The sequence below is a fragment of the Microtus ochrogaster genome (assembly GCF_000317375.1).
Source record: "Microtus ochrogaster isolate Prairie Vole_2 chromosome 14 unlocalized genomic scaffold, MicOch1.0 chr14_random_1, whole genome shotgun sequence".
NCBI lineage: Eukaryota > Metazoa > Chordata > Mammalia > Rodentia > Cricetidae > Microtus > Microtus ochrogaster.
Genome location: NW_004949096.1, coordinates 36,681,856 through 36,694,692, shown reverse-complemented (window position 1 = coordinate 36,694,692; position 12,837 = coordinate 36,681,856). Strand labels below are relative to the sequence as shown.

Sequence of the window (12,837 nt, the reverse complement as noted above, 5' to 3'; positions counted from 1 at the left end):
AGGCCTTCTTAACAGATGCTACCTAGACCAGTGGGGTTCCTCAAGGCATGGTACCTCAACCCAGAATGACAGCTTCACCTGGTAACTTATTATTTCTTTTGTTTTTTGAGATTATAATAAAATTACGTCATTCTTCTTACAAACCCAGCTATATACCCTTCCTTGATCTTTCAAATTCATGGTTTCTTTTTTCACTAATTGTTGTGATACATCTATTTGTACATACACACACACATATCTAAATACATAAATACAACCCGCTCAGTCTATATAGTGTTACTTGTCTGTGTGTTCTCAGGGCTGCCCACTTGGTATCGGATAACTAATGGCATGCTTGTCCCTGGGGAAGACCGTTTCTCCTGTTCTCAGCGTTTCTTACTTGTTTTTAGTTCTTTGTATGGGGTTGACCTGTGGGCCAAGATCCAAAACTTCACTAGACCTGAGTAGCTGGCTAGGTTTTGAGGACCAGACAAGGTGTCCCTCTTGTTGGGAGAATTCTTGGAGATGGGACCTTTCCAGATTTGCCAAATCACACAGTCTGGGAGTGGGACCCAGGGTTCTATTTTAACAAACTCTGCATGCTTTTGATATGTGTAGAAACGTCTGTCCACAGCTTCTAGTGCCTAGATATTTTTTTTTCTTACTGCCGTTAAATGGCATTGGCTGATGGCATGAAGATGGATGCTTGGGCTCTCAGATGCCTGAGAATAGCTGAAAAGGTGGGCGATGCCCAAGAGGGAGGAGAAGGATAATAAATCCAGTCAGGACACGTGTCAGTGTTCCCGCAAGGTAACAGCTTAATTAAAAAGTAGCCAGGTACACAGGACACAGAAGACAGAGGGGACAAAGAAATGGAAAGAAAGAAAAGTCCAACTTTGCCAACTAAGCTGTCTCCTCCTTAACCTAAGAAAATCACTTTTAAAAGAAAAGCAACTTTCAAGTATAAAAAAAAAAAGCATAATAGCAAATACACACCATAGGGACAAGACTTAGCAACAAATGCTATTTTGCTATGGTGGTATCAGATCTTTGAGGTGTAGCTCAGTTTTCTGCCTTATCCTTTTGTTCCTGTGTCTTTATCTCCTTCAGTCCAGCATGAAGTTGACATGGAATTTCCAGACACAAAGGGCTAGGCCATCCAGAGCAGAGGTAAAGTGAGTGCTGGCTGAGCAAAAGGCTGGATCAAGAGAGGACTCTCCTCTCTCAAAGAGCTAGAAAAAACACAGGGCACACCAAAGGGGCAAAGGTAGAAGGGCAGAGATGCTCCTGGAGTAAAAGGGAGTCTCATCCCAAATTCTGCTCTTGGTTTGGGGTGGAAATATCCCTAAAAGAACAAAGACGCTGAGGAGGGACCACGAACTAATTCTTATCCCATCCCCTATGCTTCGAGTTGAGCTGGGGGACAGGTAAGCAAGACTCACTTGGGATGGAACATCTCTTCCTGTTTTTTTGTATGGGGGCAAAGAGATCTCTGACAGCCATGCTCGCTCAGGAAGTTGTTTCTGGTGCTGGCTATGTGGTGACCAGACACTGAGCTTCTCCCTCCACATGGCTCACAGCTGAGCTGTTGGCAGGGTGAGGCTGGGGCTCAAGGATGTTGACAAAGGCTGTGTTCATCCCATGAGCAGATTTGGTGCCAAGACTGGAAAGAAAGAATTTTCATTCAACTCCCGCTCTTCTCAAACAAGCCAGCAAGAAGGGAGAGGTGTTTGGAGGCCTCCCACGTTCGCTATCTGCCCCCTTTTGTATTTACTTTAGGTGATGGTGCCACGGGGTCAGGTTAGAAACATTGTGGTTTATGTGATATCCTTTTCGTCTGCGTTAGTGTCTCCGCTACTGTCCTTAAATTCACTCCAAAATGACCTCCACCTCTCTGCATTTCTTGGAATTAACATATAAATAAGAAAAGGTGGGATGATTTTTTTTTTTTTTTTTACTGTCCAGACTAAGCAAATATTTAAGATATGGCTTCAGAGATGGGCTTGTAGGTAAGAGTTGTTACTCTTCAACCATGAGGACCTGAGTCCAAACCCCAGCACGTAGGTGACAAGCCATGCATGGCTGCATATGTGCCTGTAAGCCCAGTGCTATGTGGAGGCGGTGCAGACCGGAGGACATCCATGACTTGCTGGCTACCAGCTTAGCTCCAAGTGTGGAGCGGGACCCTAACTCAAAGACAGAGAGTGGCAGAGTATGGTGCCTGGTGTCCTCCTCTGCACTCATGCAAATAGCCCGTGCAGTTGTATACCTGAGTGTGTGTGTGTGTGTGAGAGAGAGAGAGAGAGACAGAGAGACAGACAGACAGACAGACTGACTTTCTCTCTCACACGGACAGAGGGGGCCGAGGGAGAGAGATCAGTCCTTAGTGCTTACAGGAAACAGCCTTTCTCTTTCTAAGGCAGAAAGTGCCCTTTGATCTCTAAAGACATTCCAAAAGGCTGTAATGCCACCTCCAAAGAAGTATTTCCTTCCTGACCTCAGGTGTGTTTGTAGAGGAAACTATAAGAGGAGGAAAAAGCGACAAAGCCACCCCTCTTCCCTCGGCTTCAGGGCCTGGCGAGGCGAGGGTTGCTTTTCCTGGAGAAGCCACTTCTGCCTACTGGGCTGAACATTACTCGGGCATAGGACCTGATGTTGTTGTTCTCCTTCATTACCTCCACTCAGGAAAATAAAATCCTGTCTTCCTCGATTCTCTCTTTGGGCGGCCCTGGAGATGGGAGGTGGAAGACGGAAACTTGATCAGTGAGACCTGTTCTGTCAGACCAAAAAGATCCCGTTTCCTAGGGTGCGGGAGGCCAACAAATTGCTGTGGGTGGCGTGGCATAGTGCAATGCCTGCTCTATGTGCTACAGTGCAGTTCGTGAGTCAGGCAAGGGCTTGGAGATATAAACACACACACACACACACACACACACACACACACACACACACACACACACACAGAGTGAGGGGGGTAATGCCAAGAATGCCCTCTTTATTGTGTGCCAGGACAGCTTATATAGGGTTTCCTTGACTAATGGCCACGCCCTAACTCTCAGCTGCAAGCCCACCAGAAACCACTCCCCTGCCATCAGGAACGCCTGAGTGTCTCGTGCTCAGAGCAGCTGCAAAACACGTTCTTTGCTCAGAGCAGCTGCAAAACACGTTCCTTGCTCAGAGCAGCTGCAAGCATAGGAAAACAAGTTTTTTACCCTGGCAGGCAGGGGCTCACTGGAAATTCAGGGTCTGGCGGGCCACAGCCCCCAACAGTATGAAAGGTGGAAAGCTGGGAATGCCGTCTCCCACAAACCCCTGGTTTGGAGGGGACTCCTCAGTAGGTTTGAACGCTAGGAGAGACGAGAGAAAGACCAGCAGGTCAAGATCTGAGAGCCCAGGGGAACTGGGCAGCTTTCCCAGGAATTGTGTACACTGGACTCTCAGCAAGCATATGTGGACATGCCACCAAGAATATGCCGAGATGGGAGCAGAGGGAGGGCAGAAAAGAGTCCAGGGCAGTGGTTCTCAATCTTCCTAACGCTGTGACTCCCAGCCATAAAACTGTTTTCATTACTACTTCATAACTGTAATTTTGCTGCTGTTATGATTCCTAATGTAAATATCTGATAGGCAGGAGACCTGATATGCGACCCCTCTTAAAGAGTCGTTTGGCCCAAGGGGTCACAACCCACAGATTGGTCTAGAGGACTCTGCCATCAGCACTTGGGTACCCTGAAGCATTCCAGCAATGAAAGGGGAAGAATAGTATTTGTCTCTCATTGTCTAATATGAGAAACAACACCATTTCTTTAGGGAAATCTTTTTCCTGGCAATAAATTCCCAGGGAAAAAAACACCATGTGACAGAAGCAGCCCCAGAGGAGTATCTGGGGGTCAGAAGGGGCCACCTAGTCTGGAAGGTTCAGGAAATTCTAGCGGGGCATTGGGAGGAGGCCAGGCAGCTGTGCTGGTGCAAGGGGCCTCTAGAGAGGAAGGACCTGGGTTATGAGTCAGAAGGTGTTGCTCAGAATGAGGGAGGGAGTGGGGGAGGCTACCAGGGGAGGCCAGGGATGGGGACAAAGGACTGACAATGTCGCTTTACTCTGTGCAACTTCCTTCTTTAGGGAAATGGCCTGCTTTCAGGGGAGCAATGATGACCTCGTGCTGTGGCTGGAGGAAGGGATTTAAATGGTCAGGATAGATGGTTTCCAAGACTGGGGTGATAGACCTGGACAGACTAGGAGGAGAAACAGTGGGTGATTCAGATTTGGGTGCCTCACTTGTCTCTGCAATAGAACCAACACACGTGTAATAAAACTGTACAAGTCTGTGGGAAGTGGAAGAAAGAGACATCAAATCAAAGGGTTTAACAAGTGGCTGATGGGTCAGTAACCCAGGGTCAGACCCTTGAACCCCCCAGGTTCATGAGGCTCCTACCCAGCTGGGAGACCTATGGCTGGTCTGTTTGCCAGCTTCCCCAGCTATTGGTATAACACAGCCTGACTGCTAAGAGAAATGGACTCTGAGGGTCCTGGCTTCCTTGAGTTGGGTCCAGTTTCCTGGATGGGTGTGGGATTGGGGGACGTGGGCACTAGATATGCATAAGGGGGGAGAGAGAGAGTGAGCGAGAGAGCTGTCTATGGAGAGGTTCAACTGCTGAGCAGTCTGAAGAAAATCCTGTTCCACCCAAGCCCGGCTCTCCAGAGCAGCCCATCAGGCCCCTCTGCCACTGGAGGCCCCCTAAAGATGAGGTCTGCTGTCCCCAGAGCCTCTACCAAGCCTGTGATCTTTCTCTTCCACCTCCACCAACAATCTAGACCCTGGGTACTCAGGAGGACCCTACATCTCACAGTGGAAATAATCAGTAGCCCATTTCCCCCCCCCCATCAAAGTGGAAATCAGTAGCCCATCCCCCCCCCCAATCAAAGATGATTCAGGAAACAGATGCCTGGCTTGACCCCTTGGAGCTTTTAAAAAGACATTGACTCTTTGCATAAAGCTGGGAACTTCATTGCTGCTGTGAACATGTCAAATAATAGATGAATCCTTCCATTCTGAGGGTATTGTGAGTACCACTCCCCCAAACTCAGGCCTTCCTGCTCTCTGGGACCCCTCCCTGTCATACAGAATTTATGGCAGATAGGTTAGCATGAATAAGAAATTCATTTCCCTTTGTGGGTTTTTTTTTTGAAGTTTAATAGAAAATTTCATCAGAAATCAACCTTGATCATAATAACCAAACATTTTAGCACTTGGAAGGCTGAGGCACTAAGATTTTGAGTTTGAAGGTTGCCCAGGTTACATAATTGAGTCTATGTTCCTGACCAGTCTGGGCTACATGGCAAGCCTTGTCTTAAAAATAAATAAGTACATGAAAATGTATTTTTGCTCAAAATAATTGTTTACTTAAACTTCCACATTTCTTGCCAGATAACGTGTCCCCAGGTCTGGGGTTTGCTGCGAGTGTCTGCAGCTGGCTCTGATCTTTGATGTCACCATGACTCAACTTATTCAAAATAAACTTCTTGTCAATGATTCAAAATTTATCTCTTTGGCATGGGTCTTGTGACTTGCCTGTCCCTCTGCTCAGAGTAATGTCCCAATCCCTCTGACTCATGGGCAAACCACAATCTGCGAGTAAGGCAGGGTGTTCCCACACCTGGGGTGGGCTGCGCGTCACCGCCAGGGTGACAGATGTCATTGTGCCTGATCAGGAAGCCCAGCAGGATGGCTGTTCCTCTGTCCACAGGAAACGCCATGACGTGGTGGCTTTATGATCTGGTAGGATGCACAGTGAGGTGTGAGCTGTCACTCTCTCTAGTCAGATCGTTCGACACCATAGTGATTATTTCTTAAGGGGAGGCATACCTCAGGGTAGGTCTGGGAATGAGGAAGGTGCACGTGTGCTCTTGAGCCCTTGGCCAACATCTGTGTCCTTCTGCGGCCCCTGCTGACCCACCAAGGCCCTACGCAGCAGGTGCTGAGTGGCTGTAGCTTGAGGCTATCTCATTCACCCAGTTCCACCCACAACCATGCAAAGAAAAAAAAAAAAGGGAAGTCTTGGCCAGAACTCACTGACAGTTTGGTGCCCATTCTTGGGTCTTCACAGAAGCCTCCTCTGTTAACACTGCAGACACAAGCTGGAGAAAAGGGTTGAGTGGCAGGGAGCCATCATCTTTGGTCTATCCCAAACAGAGCAGGAACACAGAGGCTTTGGACTGTGGTGCAGTGGGAATGGGGACCCTTCAGATATCAATGTGTCCTCAGCCCCACACAGAAGGGCAAAGACCAATTAACACTGTGTACACAAGGGGCTGCCAGGGCAAACACAATGTTCATAGAGCTGACACAGTAGCATGGTTGCTTCCAGCCAGGAATCTACTGTCTGAAAATATTGGGGTGCTCCGCTGTGAAGGAACAGGAGAGAGCCAAGGTCCACCCAGAGTAATGATCAGGCATTGCTGTTTCCAAGCCCTGTTCTGGACCCTGACGCTGTGGTGGTTTGAGTGAGAATGACCCCCATGTTTGAATGTTTGAATGTCTGATCCCCAGTTAGTGTAGCCTTGTTGGAGGAGCTGTGCCATGGGGGTGGGGGTAGGCACTGAGGTTTCAAAAGCCCATGCCAGCCCAGATATATTCTCTCTCTCTCTCTCTCTCTCTCTCTCTCTCTCTCTCTCTCTCTCTCTCTTTCTCCTTCATGCTTGCAGATCAGTATATATCTTTCAGCTACCTCTCCAGCACCATGTCTGATTGTATGCCCCATGCTCCGTGCCATGATAATAATGGACTATCCCTTTGAAGCTGTAAGCAAGCCCCCAATTAATTGCTTTCTTCTATAAGTTGCCTTGGTCATGGTGTCTCTTTCATGACATCGGTACAGTGACTAAGACAGGTGTCCTCCATGCCACCAAGCTGGGCAGGTCAGGGCACATCTGTTAGATGGCTTGTCCCTGGAATTTATTCTCTGGTAACTTTCACAGATTCTGGATTTCTCATCTGTTTGGGATCTCCACCCTTTTTTCTGGTCTCTAAGCCTTGCTCCCTGTCCTTTGTGGGCCTTCCTCACCCACTTGCCCTCCTGACTGCAGTTACTACCCCAGGTATCCTCTTGGGGTATAGGTATTGGGGTGATTGTCCCCGATTATGAAATGGACGCAGCCATTGCTCATGTCCTTGAAAAACTGAAGATAACAACAAAATGTAAATACTCGCTTTTAGGAGCAGGGACATCTTGAAGCCAGGGCAAGAGCCTTGGCTACATTACCTCTGGCAGATGTTTTTACCATAATTCCCCACGTGGACATGTAATTTGCCAGCAATAATATAAGATGAGCCGTCTCATGAGTCCTGCATTTGGAAGGAACTTCTGGAACAGAACCTACTTTTTTCGAGTACCTAATAAAATTCATCGATTTCCTCTATAAGATGTACATACCCGATACTTCTAAAATCCACCATTTGTTTTCAGAAGCATCACAGAACCATTCATGAAAAGTCAAACTTTGCTTTGGGATTTTTTTTCTTCTTATCATCAGGGTCATAGGATTCCAGCATCTCTTGTCATGGAAATGTGGTCAACATTCCAGTTTTTAAGAGGTTCCTGTGGGATGCTTGTGGCCCTCTCACAGGGGACATCTGGGTCTCTGTTAAGTCGATGAACAGTGCACACCTTTGCTGGTTATGACTTTATTTCCTGGTCTGAGACCCAGCAGACTCGAGAGAGGAGCAGGTGTTACTGCGATCATACATAACAACAATGGTGAACGTCTCTTCTGGGAAGCTGGTGGCTGAATGGACATGCATCAAATGTAACAAAGCCATGAAGCCCATCAAAAGTGCACCCTGGCTTTTGTTTACTCAAAGAGAAACTGAGGAGATGCTGTGGAAATGGGAAGAGGCAGCTCTTTCCATTGGCTTTCACATTAATTTGTAGATAAGTAGAGAAAACATCTGGGTCTCATTACACCAAGAAGTTATATAGGTAGGAAACACCAACAAGATCAAGAGAGAGTTAAGGGCAAATGGGAAAATCAATAGAAAGGCATTCCTTGGTCACAGACAGGAAGAGTTCATATAGTTAAAATGTCAGTACTACACAAGGGCCTCCCCCCCCCAGGTAACTTTGGGGACACTGGGGGAGGCAGTTTAAGGATCTAGGCTCATCGTATTTAGGATTCCATCATTTTCAGAAGGAGACTCCAGCTAGAACAGATGAGACAAGTTATTGGAAGGTGATAAAGGTCGCAGACTTGGAGGTGGGAAACTTGGCTTCTCCACTGAGCTGAAAAAGCAGGAGTCTTGTCATCCTTATCTTATGGCAGAGACTCTGTTCGGAGTGCCAGCTGGAGCCGCTGACCCTCTGATGCCACACCCACAGGTGAACTCCCAGCCAAGGGTTAGGTCTCATACCTCACCCATACCTTATACTCGCCCATAGACTCATACCTCCCACAGCAAGGAGAGAAAACAGTCCCTTTCCGTAGGCTTCTACAGCAGACAACAAACACCTAAGATTATTATTCTCTGCCTCAAAAATTGTGGGAAAGCCGGGCAGTGGTGGCGCACGCCTTTAATCCCAGCACTCGGGAGGCAGAGGCAGGCGGATCTCTGCGAGTTCGAAGCCAGCCTGGTCTACAAGAGCTAGTTCCAGGACAGGAACTGAAAAGCTACGGAGAAACCCTGTCTCGAAAATCAAAAAAAAAAAAAAAAAAAAAAAAAAAGAAAAGAAAAAAATGTGAGGGAAGAGTTATTACCTCAAAGGAAAAGTAGTCTGGGCAGGTCCAGGAGTGGATGTGAGGCAAACCAGTGTCCTATGCATGACGGTAACAGCAACCTTCAAGCCAGTCCCTGCAAGTCCCGGGGAAACAAACACCAGACTTCTATTGAGCATGATCCAAGCCCGTAAAGACTAGATAACGATGGCCTTCCCTGGGCACCTGTGTACACCTGGAGGAACAGGTGCTTTGGAGCCAGGTCAGCCAGGTTGTTGTGTAGCAGCTTCCTCTGAATTGGAACTGTCCCTCCTGGAGAGAGGAAGAAGGCTTGTAAAACTCAGGAGACTCAGGAAACTCAGGAGACATAGAAACCATCCCTCCATTGTGAACCACTGCTGGGGAAGGGGAGACTCGTTGGTGGAACTGCCTGCCTACGAGCTGTGCAGGCATCTCAGGATGTACCTTTTATGAATGTCCTCCCCCATGCTGGGGTATGCTTTCCAGTGAGGTAGCCTCTTTTGAGTCAACCATGCTCTTATAAGTAATCCCAACAAATTTATTAGCTCTTGGAGCCCTACTTGAGTAAAGGTTTATCTTTGATCAATCAACAGTGACCTATCTGGAGTGAATAGGCATGCATCCCTGTTGTGGAATATTCCTTAACACTGTGTGAAGATGTGTCATTGTGGTGGTTTAATGAAGAGCTAAACTGTCAAGGGCTAGCAGGAGATATAGGTGGACGTCTGGAGAGAGAGCGAGCTGGGAAGAAGAAAGGGGGGTCATGCGCTGGATGCAGAGAGAACAAGACATGCAGGGAAAGAGGCAAAGGCCATGAGTCACACAGCCACAGGTAGATGAATAGAAATGGGTTAATTTAAGTTATAAGAGCCAATGGGACAATCCTAAGCTATAGGCTGAGCTTTCATAATTAATAATAAGTCTCTGTGCCATTTTTTTTGTGTGTGTGAGCTGGTAACCCAAAGAAAAATCCGTCTACAGATCTCTGTTGCTCCAAGAAAAGTCAGGCAACACTGGTCTTCTATTTGGTAGTGTATCCTGGCTTTTTTTTGCCTGTCTCAGGATGTGGCAGCTCTAGCTGTTGTGTGATTTCTATTGTCTTTGGATTTATGATCATAGACTCTTTCCACTGAGGCCCAGGAGGAGGCTGCTGCAGCTTGACAGCCACGGGGGCCATGCTGGCCCAGGCATATACATCCAAAGAACCTCTAGGCAGACATGAAATATGGTAATATTATTGCCTTTCTGATGCAATTGGGACATAAAATGCCTCTCCTGGAAGAAGGATGACAAATACAGCCTCGTCCTAGTCTCTGAAATCTGCACACTTTGGCTGGTTCTGGGTCACAGCTAAGGGAGGGAAGGAGGCCAGCAGGCAGACAAGGGCTGACTAGAACCTGGTGCATGGTGGGGCTACAAGAGGAGTCAGGCCAGACTCCAATCAGGAGAGGGAATTACAAAGGTCCTTCACCATGGAGAAGCCCCAGCTCTTAGAAGGTCCTGTTCGGAAGATAAGCGGCCGCCTACTTTTGCCCCGAGGTTTCTCTTCCCTCTGAAATCTGAAATCATGCTGGGATGTAGTTCCAAGGCAGAGCACTTGTCTAGCACGTGTGAGGCTCCGGGTTCAATGCCTGGCACCATGAAAGTCAAAGTTAGACAAGATATTTCAAATCGGCAGCCATGGAGATGGTGCCGGGGGATATTATACAAGAGATAGCCGCCTAACACAGCCAGCATTTATGAATGTTCTGCCCAGTTCCCTCTCCTGCCTTTTCAACTCAACACCTAATAAAAGATCTGGATTCCAACCAGATGGCTGTGCAGCTGCTGATAGAAGTACTGACACGCCCTGTGCACGGACCTGTGCTAAACACTTCCCGGGACGGCCCCACTAGCTTTATCGCAACCTTAGGGAAACTGTAGCTACTCGTCCTGGTGTAGCGGATGAGGAGAAAGGCAGGATGTGGGGATCCAGAAGAGCCACACTCCACACGTGTGTATCAGGGGGTGCTGCCTCCTTCTCCTTCCACGTGGAAAGTCTCTCTAAGAGGGACTTTCCAAGAGAGAATAATTAATATTATTAGGTCTCAGCCATCATTCTTTCCTCCCCTCTTCATTGCATCTTAGCCATTCCCCCTCAGCCTCAAAGCTCCCAGCCTGAGCTGTTGGCATTAGATAAATGCGTGAGGCAGAGCGACCCTTGAAAGAGGTTAGGATTAGTTACCTGGGTCTCAGTTGTTAGATTTTCGTTTTAAGTGAACACAAAGTGTTTCTATACTCTGTTTTTTATCTGGCAGTCTTTTGGTTGGGAAGGAAAGAAGGAAGAATACTGAGAGAGTTAAAGGGAAAGCCCAGGGTTGCCTTGACAACGCAGTCACAGGACCAAGGTATGCGTGTGAGCAAGGGGGGTCATTTCCGATCTTGGCAATTATTGCAGACTGATCGCTGTTTATCCTTAGCTTTCTGTGGTGGAAATGATGGTGGTCCTTGGGGACTTAGGGGCGCTCAGAAACCTGGAATTGCCCCTTGGCTCATTCTTGCTGCATTCGATAAACTCAGAATGCACAGAAAGCACCTACCTACTGCCTTCTCAGGTAAGGACACACTCCCCGTTTCCAGTACGAAATGCCTTTTCTGCATCTCCAGACCTTCATTCTGTACTTCATAGCCACAGGACAGCCAGGCTCGCGTTGATGTGTGCTCAGTTCTGAACAAGCTCCATTTCAAAGTTCATGGAGCCGGAAGGCCAGATTTCGGGATTAAAGTCCCTGGACGATTGCTCTCCGGGCACAGCTAAATAATAAGAAAGAACTGGACAGCCTCAGAACTGGGCTTGGCTGATCATGGCAGCTTAGCTTTGATGATGGCGTTGAGGGGGGCGTTGCGGACAGGACGTCGCCCATTAGGTTCCTGCGGCAGCCTCTGCTTTTCCTCCTCAGAGATTTCTCTAGTTGAGGATTCAGAGCAGGAACCTCTCATGTGTGTGGCTGAGGGAACCAGGACCCAAGTGCACAAGGAAGGTCCCCAGGCTTCCTGGGTGGTACTGAGATGGCTCAATTTCTGCAGCCGGGAGATGGTTGTGGGGACTGTGATAGCAGAAAGGGAAGTTAGCAAGGCCCTGGATCACCTCACACTGACTCACCAGAGGAGTCTGGGTGCCCACACTGGTCTGTTAAAACCCTCAACCCCCCCGTAGCAGCTCCCAGCTGCTGAAGGACAGGCATGCCAACCAAGGCTGTCCCAAAGGGTTCTGGATGGAGCTCCATCGGCTTTCGCTCTGACTACCATTGCAGTGGCATGTCACACTGTCCCTGGTTCCCCAGAGCAGGTCCAGAAACCCCTACAGCCCTGTTCTAAGGTGTCCCAGGGGCCCCGAAGTGGAAACTCACCTCTCCCCTGGTCCAGAGCAGTTAGGATCATTCCTCATACATTCCTTTTTGTTCTTCATCTACTTTGAATGTCTCAGGATGTCCCCGGGGTAAAAGCACTGATGTAACTCTCTGATGAGATGAGGCCTGCCGCCTCGCTCATTTTGAAATACTGACATTGGCGGGGAAAATTACTCAAGCTCTCTTGTTCCTTTCCGGGTCTAATTAAGCGGCCCGGCAGGTGACTCAACGCTTTTATTTCTCAGAATGACATCAGACTTATTTTCCATTTTAATAGCTTGGTTACTTCATCGATTTAAAAAAAAAATCCAATTTCACTTTCTAGTGCTCCCCCTAGCCCCCCGCATCTGATTTTTCTTCCACCCCAGGAAACGCTAACTCTCACTGACACTACACCCCAGCTGTTAACGCTGCTTCTGCATTTTTCTTCAGTTCCAAGCCAGCCCCAAACCAAAATCTGGGAAAGGAGTTGTGTGGTCTTTATTTGCTAAGGACCTAAATCATTCCACCTAGTGCCGGAGTGGTCAATAGTTACTATCTGGTGCGGTTTCAGCTGTGTTACAATGGCCTACCAGAGAAGAACTTGGTCCTGGAGGTGGTGTCTGGGTCCCTGCAAATGTCACGTGTTTGCACTCGTGGATGCTCCTTTCTGCATTGCGGCTCCCCCCACCCATACAAGGAGAGTGATTCAACGTCACAAGCTTGTTTTGAGCTGCTTAACTATTTCTAAAGCAGTGAGCC

General features: G+C 48.0%; 1 long non-coding RNA gene across 1 annotated transcript; it reads right to left on the bottom strand.

Moving 5' to 3' along the window:
- Nucleotides 1-9,954: 9,954 nt before the first annotated feature.
- Nucleotides 9,955-12,269, bottom strand: LOC113457977. The gene is made up of 3 exons (XR_003378443.1): nt 12,097-12,269; nt 11,356-11,500; nt 9,955-10,338 (listed from the first exon to the last, which is right to left on the bottom strand). It is a non-coding gene; the product is annotated as an uncharacterized LOC113457977 (long non-coding RNA).
- Nucleotides 12,270-12,837: the final 568 nt, after the last annotated feature.